Here is a 9,396-nt window from a genome sequence, read left to right as displayed (position 1 = left end):
CTAATAGTATTGTGCTGTGTAAGTTTTAGCTGTTTTCGCAAATTTTAAGAGGGTGGAAAAGCTCAATGACCCCACAATTTAACAGCCGTACCATAGAAAATGTCATAAATTGAGAAAAATTTAATTTCCCCAGTTTGTTTTTGTAAATAATTATTTTGTTGCAATGTATATGCATATTACTTGTTCATATTATAATATGCAGCATTGCTTTTTCAGTTTAATGTATTTTTAACCCCCCTCCCTATACTAATGAAGTTTTTGGGAGGTGGTTGAGCACCCTTTTTCAGTTGAAATAGGAAACTAAAATTCTTCCAGTATATTACTATCCACAAGTCTAACTAGTATGTTGTGGCCATCACGAAACTTTCTTCTATATTTTTCTTTTTTTTTTCTGATCCCTCCCCATGCTTGACGAGGAAGCAATATTCCCAACAAAAACAAAATTACACATGCAAAAACTTGACGACCATCCCAATGTCTGAATTATTGCAAAAGCAAAGCAAAGAGCGAAAATTGAAAGTTATTTTAAAAGCCTTGCTTGAATTAATTACAAATATTTTATTTGTTAACAAACATAAGATGGCAACAGTTAAAAATTTTAAATCATTGAGATAATATTTCCGATCATTTCCATACAATTAAAATCACGAGAAATACGCAGACGACAATCTATTACGATTTATCTTTCTTATTGTTGCATTAATAAAACTATTTTTATTCGCTAAAAAATAATGATAATAAAAATAAATCAGCACCTCTTGGAGCGATTGGCGTCAAAATTGAACCAAAGCCTGTTTACGTATGGATTCACATACATTCCAAATTTCAACCAGAACGTAGCATTACTTCTTGAGATAGGGTACTCACAATGGAAAAAAAGAACGGGCGATTGCGCTACCCCCTTTTTAACTGTTGACACCAAAATAAAATCAGCTCTTATACCCACCAAGGGCTACTTGCCGATAAATTTTTCTTTCATTCCGTTTATTATTTCTTGAGATACAGCAGTCACAATTGACGACAAAAAAACGTTCTATAGCTCAACCCCCGTTTGAGTTATTGACACCAAAATTGAATCAGCACCTGTTCTTGTTAATGGCAACATATGGACCAAATTTTGTTTGATTCCGCCAGTTACTTCCTGAGGAATAGCAAGCACGCGTTACTCAAAAAACGTCCCATTGCTCCACCCCCCTTGGAGGAATTCGCGCCAAAAACCTATGGGCACAAGTTCACATACGGGCACATATGTGTACCAAATTTCGTTCGATTTCATGCGGTAGTTTTTGCTGTAGAGCGGCCACAAAAAACTGGTCACACACAGACGTGACACACACACATACACACACACATACATACACACACACATACATACACACACACACATACATACACACACACATACATACATACACACACACACACAGACAGACAGACATTTTCCAAAAATAGTCGAAATGGACTCAGCACACCTCAAAACGTTCGAATCCGTCAAAATTCGAAATTCGAAAATTTGCACGAATCCAATACTTTCTTCTATATATTAGATATAGAAGAAAGTAAAAATATTGAGGGGTGTCTTGTTATCTATTAGAGACGACGAGGGTCTACTGTACTTGAACAGGGTTAAAAATAGCGTTCACAATACTTGAGTATTCATTAGGGTGATTCAAAAAAACTTTTTCAGCTAGATACCAGGACACCCCCTATGTTTTTTAGACTTACTAATAGTTGTATACTGTAAAAGTTTTAGCTTCTTACTCAAATTTTAAGAGGGCGCTCGATGACACCTTAATTTAACACTGGTCGTTGCATTGAAAATGTCACAAATTTAGAGACATTTTTCCCTAGCTGTTTTTTTTTTTTTTTTTTGTAAATAATTATTGTATTGCAATGTACATGCATATTACTAGTGTATATTATAATATGTAGCATTGTTTTTTCAATTCAATGTGTTTTTTTAACCCACCTCCCCACACTGATGACGTTTGGGGGAGGGGGTTGAGCACCCTCTTTCAGTTGAAGTAGGAAACGAAAATTCTTCCAGCATATTACCATCCACAAGTCTAAAAATATTGAGGGGTGTCTTGTTATCCAGGAGAATTTTTTTTTTGCATGTATTTTTGAACCACCCTAGTGTAGGTTCGATGTTTCAAAACCGGTAGCCTCATGAGAAACACCAGCATTCTTTTTTTGAAGCAACCTATATTTCAATGTTTTTTCTGCCCAATACAGTCGAGTCCCGACTTACGCGAGGGATGCGTCCCAAGACTCCTCGCGTAAGTTGAAATTTCGCGTTGTGGAAAAATGTATATGTACAATTTTTTTTAGAAACTACCAAATTCTTTTAGACATTGGTAAACACCCCTCAAACTGCTTTAACAAATTCCCCAACTATATATTACAGTTTCTTACATAAAGAATTGAACTGTTACTGTATTTCAAAAAAAGAAAAAAAAAAGATGTTTTATTCAGCCTAAAATCGTTCAAGATGCACAAAATGAATGATCGATGAGTGGGAGGGAAAGACATAAAATAAAACAACGCGGTACGCACAGTATGTAGTAATAATGAAATGCTGCACCACAAACGTTAGATGAAACAGCGCACTAAGATGCCATTATGTCATCAGCTGAAATGTTTTGAATTAAAAAAAAATTAAATAAATGAAAGATGCTGAGCGGTTATTTCACGCAATAACAACGCGATGCGTAGCTTAGTTTGTTGTGGGAATTTTCGCTGTTAGTGATGCTGTAGAGATGTAATAACCTTTGAGAAGGAATAGATGGAGAGAGTGCAACCCTACTATCCCGATACGGCAACATTACCATGTGACTTAGGGAGCAATTTCGAGTTGATCGTAACCGCTGAAGAAGTTTTTATTAACTGAAGCCATGCATGATAACAACCTTTAACTGTAGAAGGGAAAAATTAGATTTATAGTAATAGTGCAGTATTCTAGCATTGTAAACTGTGAGGAAAAAGCCACACCAGGAGGTCCAGTAACTTTTCCCTAGCCTGTACGAATGTTTTTCACTTCTAAATAAAGAAAAAAAATAGCATTTATATGCATTCAACGAGTACATATTCCACAGTTGTCTGTAATTTTTAAATTTTTTTTTAACCTATAAAAATTATAAAACATTGTATATCTTGAGTGCAAATAACATTTTAGTTCCATAAAAACACTTTTTACTTAACTAGTAATTATTTTAACGGCTCTTAAGTATTTTGTGTACATTTGCTTTGTTGGCGAGTATCTTCTCGCCAAGCTCCTGTAAACAGCAGATGCGCAAGAATAAAGATTTGCTATTTTTATGCTTCAATTTAAGTACTAGTATGTCTGCGTATGAAATCATTTCAAAACATTGATTACAATACATATGAATCCATAAATTTTCAGTCAATAACAGAACACTTTAAACTATTTGTACATGCCCGTCATTTCAAGGAATAAACATCAAAATACATGAAAAATGCAGTTACATTATATTTTAAAATCCGGAAAGAAGTGTGGAGAGGAGGTTTAAATGATAGGCCTGTATTTGTATCCGTTATTTCTTTATTTATTATTATGCGGTAAAGGAGTTGGAGCCAGAGTTGCTCTGATTTGTAGCCCCGACTTCATAATAAGCGCCGTCGCGTCGCCTGAAAAATATTTAATGCCAAAAGAGCGATTGCATGCCAAAACGCGACAACTTCCCAGCCAAACAAGTCACCTGACCTGGGAAACATTGGTTCCCAAGTTTATTTCACTGAGACATTTGCTATGGCTCCCTCCATTAGTATTCCTTCTCAATGGTAATAACATTCACGAAATCAATGTTTAGTTGTCAATAACGAAGCCGATATTTCCTTCTAAAAAATAATTCGTTTGCTAGACGAGGAATTCGCGTCAGCTCTAAAATTCGTTTCTCGTGAAAAATTCGCGTTATAGCCATTTCGCGTAAGTTGAATCGCGTTGTAGCTGGAGTCGACTGTACATACACTTAATAGATAAACTAAAGGGAACCCCTAATCCAATTATCAAACTAACAAAATGTTCACTTTTATGCCACTATCTTTCTCACCCGTTCATTTATCGAAAAGAAAAAAACTGCTCAGCTCATAGCACGGTCGACACTAATACATTTTTAACTCCGGTATTAAGAAGCGTTAATCGCTTCTTAGCCATAAATGCCTTCACATCCCAGGCTAAGTGGATTGGTTCTTATAAATTTGCTTTTAATGTTTCTCTATGCCTTTAATGTGGCCGAACCACTTTGTCTCGTCAAATAGGCAGCTTTGTCGCTGCTCCTAATCTATTTACGAGAGCGTTTATGCTCGGAAAAACAACACGCCAAGTAAACCGTTTATGTGGAAATAGATCTACGTTTGTTAACTTGAGCTAAAAATATGCGGTTTTAGTGTAAAACATTTTTTTGAATTTTGAAATAATAAGAACCAAATATGGATATTCATTTGGGGTGCTTTTGCGTTATAGGTACGTCCCTTGGCTTGACAATGGGGTCGTATGCGAAATTTTAAAAGTATTTTTTTCTGAAAGAACATGCTTAAGAACATACGATTTAACCATTTTTAAAATAATTTGACAAAGATTAATATATTTTAACATTTATTTTAAACGGCTCAATTTCATTGTTTACGCTTCTGCACATGGCATCACAAATAGTGAAATGCCAGTCATTGCTGCTATTGGCAGAGCGCAATATTTAATTCGCATCTTTACTCACGTGTACTGGCAACGTCAGGGTTGACAGCAAGCATAGAGCATGATATTTAATTCGCTTCTTGGATATCATATCGTGGAAACGCGGTAGATAGATGCGGCAGAGTGCATCATTTGTGATGTCATTAAGACCACGCCTTATTTTCAAAACTGGACACTTAAAAAATTAATGAAAAATTAGACGTTGGGAAAATGAGTTTTTCCTCGCTCCATGTTATTATTTATTTATTTATTTTTGCTTATCAATTTCATTGACTAAAAGTAGTACTTTTGACTGATGGAAACCACCCCATTTATTTACTTTCTTCGTTGGGGAAAGTAAAAAATAACGTCTATGTAGCCGCCTTGTTTGCTCTTCTTTTTCTGATTTTACATCTTAATGAAACTTATGGAGTTATAAATGACACCACATTAAAAAAATGTAACGTCAAAGAAATTGTGAATAGATGTCTTTGGCGGACATGTGTCCAGGAAACCCCATAGCACCTACAGCCTTGTAATTTTTGTACAAAATTGCTTCGAGCACCAGAGGTTTCGTTAATTTAAAATTTGGAATTAGATTTTTTTTTTGTAGCTATTTTTTACGATAAAATTTCACGTAAACTGCTTATTAAAGGATTGAACGATTCTCCCCACCCCTTAACATTTGATGTCGTTCGAAAGAGATATTTTTTTTCTGCATCAAACAAAACTTGTTCCGACTTTCTCAATTAATTAGAACAGGATATGTAAGGGTTTCTATCTTAACGGAAAATTCTAGGCTCAACTCAATTCAAGCCCGGAGCTAAGGAGCAAACTAGAGTTTAGTCCGTTTTTCAATAGAAGGCACTTGACTCCTCCCTCGTCACGTGGTATCCGATGATTCTATTTCGCGGTTTTCGGCAGAAGGTATATTCGGATCATAGCATTTTGTTGTAAAAGCAGCGGTTTTTAAAATGTAAAAATAACTAAAATGGCAACAGACAATTGAAGCAAGTATTGTAAAGGACACTAAGATTTTTTGCACATTAAAATGCACGCCCAAGTTAAGGATGTCTGGTTTTGACTCCTTTTGAAGCGCGTGGATTGCTTACCGATCACCCCCGCGTAAAATGGAAGTCTGCGTTCGAGGAGACGTGGCGAAGTGCCTTCTCGTAAAAAATGGACAGTTCTGGAGACTACGCATTTGAAAGCGACTTTTCAAGCGTTCAAACCTGCCGTTTTGCAATGCTCAGGAGCCCCTTAGCACCCATAGCTGTGCAAGTTTTGGTACAAGTTAGTTTGGAACCTAGGGAAGGGATGCTGTTCAAAGCGCTTTTTAAATATATCTCGTTTGTGCATATTTCTATCAAGTTCTTCTTGTCCACAGGTGGGAGCGGGATTGTGTTCTAATTATGAGCTTTTACTTCAATTCTATTTTCCACGGTAGGGAGAGGGGGATTTTCATTTTGTTCGAAACGGAACTCGTAACGTGTTTTTTTAATCTGATTCTTTCTGATAGGCGATTGAAATCTTCGCGAAGCGAATAAGATTGAGAAGAAATTTTTGGGGGTTGTTGAGTGTCAGCGAGCAGCAGCGGAGCGCCCTAATTTTGGTTGCATTCGGATGCTCCAAAGGGGGTCTTTTGCCCCCTTTTCGGGGGAAATCATTGTTAATTTCGATGTAAACTCAAATGGTGTTATAATTTGGCGGACCCTTGGCGATGTACCGCCAGTCTTTTGTTCCCCAAGTTTTGTCAACAACTTGGGACAAATTTGGCGATTAATTTTTTTTTTTTTTTAAATCTAGTTTTAATTTGGCCACTGTTGGTGATATTAAGAGAGTAAACTATTAAATCATATTAAAACTGCCAATAATGAGAAAATGACATTAAATTGGAGTAAAAGGAAGTCATGTGAGGCACACATCAGCTCGTTTATTTATGAACTAGAAAGTCGTTCGTTAAGGTATGGCGGGTGAAAATTGCTTCTACTCTTCTACATTTGAGCGAAGCCATTGCCTGTTAGGTGATTACTATTTTGATAGTTGAAATTGTAACCATAATTCCAGTGGATGAACCAGTAACTAGCGTTCATTGTTGACTGTATTGACTGCATGAGTTTCATTTCTGAAACACGCGTGGTACTCGATCATCGGCTATTATTTATATGAGGATAATTGGACTCGTGTTCCGCCTAGAACTAAACGAGCTTACTTTCCCGTCGGCAACATTGATTTTGTACCATCAGATCATTATTCTTTCAATAAATCAAGGAAGGTTGAATTTAAAGTTTTATTAAACTTAAAACATCTGTTAGCAAGCCTCCGATTTCTTTTCTTTCCTTTTCTGTTTCGTCGCAGATATATCAAGTGAAATTGAAACAAAGGAATGAGAATTTAAAAATTCGCAGAATGAGAATTATATTAAAAAAAAGTAAAATAAAATAAAAAAAATAATAAAAATTAAGTCTAAATAATTTTTATCTGGGATAAAAAAAAAATTCCAGCTCGTGATTTCGGGGGGGGGGGGGGGGCACTTCAAATTTGTCACTGCGAAAAATACAATACATCAAATAAAAACTTAAGTATGAATTTATAAAAAATGATCGTAACAAATATTTGCGTACATAGTAACTCCTTCACATTTTGAATTAACTTCATTTTTATTCAGTTAATAAATTTCCAACTTTCGTCGTTGTTAAATTTAAGAAACGTGGAATTTCGATTTTTATTCAATTTTTTTTTTACTTTTTAACTAAGAATATATTTATAATCTGCTCTTTGTTCGCAATTTTGTAATGCCAAAAAATAATTTTTAGTGTTTGAGTTTTTAGATAAAAAGGATTAATAGTAAAACATTTTGAATTGTTCAAAAAATACTCTTAAAAAAAAAAAAAAAAACCTTTTTGAAGATACACTCAAACTTGTTTTTGTGCAGCCTTTTCGTGTGCGATTTTTTTTTTCTTTTTTTTTTTTTTTTTTTTTTTTGCAAACTGCAGAAATTTATAGTTTTGCTTCATAGAAGTCCTTTGTATTTTCTTTTCCGGTAAAAAAAATAATAAGTTGAATGTGAAATTGCGTTGTATGAGAGCAGAAACAGTGGGTGCGTCTTTTTCCCCTCTCTGTAAAATGCAAAGTTAACTTCAAATATTTAGTTGTAAATCTATCCTAATTATGTGCTAAAATAGATCAATATGTTTGAAATTCTACCATTGATGCGCGCTGTTGATAGTTTAAAAAAAATGTAAGTGATACTGCATTATTGTTATGCGAATTCAGTTTGCTCTGCTTGCAACTCCACTTTGCAAGAACTTGTTAAGCACTGTTCATGGAACTAATAATAATAGTAGAAATACTAATCGTGCAATTTTTTTTATTATTTGAAAATTCTTCAAAAGTAAATTGTATTTTAATCTTCAAAATGAAATTCATTAGAATGAAAAGTGTTTGTATTGTCATGTGGATTGACTCCGCCCCCCCTTGCGAATGCGCAGCCCCCCCCCCTTTTTTTGTAAATAATAAAAACTAGCAGCATTGCACGGTCTACTTCGAAAATAAAAGTTTTATAAAGATTCGCATGTTTAATAATTGGAATTAGCTAAAAGGAAAAAAAAGTCCCTATCAACGTGTAGAAAAGAACAATTTTAAGACTCAAAATTTAAATTTAGGCCTCTATGGATTTTTTTTAAAACCCCAAAAATTCAGTCATTTTTATTAATAGGCGTAAACATTCCCTTGTAGGGCATAAAACCTCCTGTGTGAATTCCTGATCATCAAAGAAACATGAACATATATATATAACATGAACATATATATATATATATATATATATATATATATATATATATATATATATATAAGAAGTGGAGAGGATAGTTGTTTCCTGCTATAATATTATATAATTAAAAACTGAGCGTATGTATGTACCTATGTATCTATGTCCAATTTACTTCTCCCGAACGCCAGTGAACTGATCATTGAACCAGGTGTCGATAGATTCGTAATTTACCAGTCCTTAAGTTTGGCCATTGAACATAATCCTTCAATAATAATTAGTGGAGATGTCAATTAAAAACCATTAATTGTGTGATACTTAGATTTCGACATAAAATCCCTATTTTTCGAAGGCTTTCCTCCATTCAAATTATTATTCAGTGCTTCATCTCAACTTTCCGTAACAATGCTTTCATTAAAATTCGCAGCGCGAAGAAAATCACTGAGAAGAAAGATCTGTTGCCATTTTTTTCTCGAATATGAACAAATAATGTTCTGCCTTTTATTTTGAGGCGTCACCTGTATTCCGGTTTACAATGTTTCCTTTTTGGTTAATTTTCCACACTCTGCTCCAAAATTTAACTGTTTTTTTTTTTTTTTTTTGTTCAAGCGCCTGATTGTTGAACACGCTTCACTTGACATAAACTTCTATTTTCGAGGTAGACCGTGCAAAACCGGGCAATGCAGCTAGTTAAGTTTAAAATTTTGTAAGATATCGTGCATTCATATAACAATCATACAATGTATTGATACGATACTGTCAATCGCACAACGTGTTTTCTCTCGTTCCGGGATGCGTTCAAAGTATGTACGACTTTACTTTAACTGAGAACAATTTATAAATTCTGTGCTCCAATAACTTCAGATTGCAATTTGTGCATGATCCCCACTCGTTTCTTTGGGGGAAAAAAACATTCATAACTGTTAATATCAAC

This window comes from Uloborus diversus, chromosome 5, assembly GCF_026930045.1.
Source record: "Uloborus diversus isolate 005 chromosome 5, Udiv.v.3.1, whole genome shotgun sequence".
In the NCBI taxonomy this organism is placed as follows: domain Eukaryota; kingdom Metazoa; phylum Arthropoda; class Arachnida; order Araneae; family Uloboridae; genus Uloborus; species Uloborus diversus.
The sequence above is the reverse complement of the archived record's forward strand: the minus strand, read 5'-3'. Positions refer to the sequence as shown.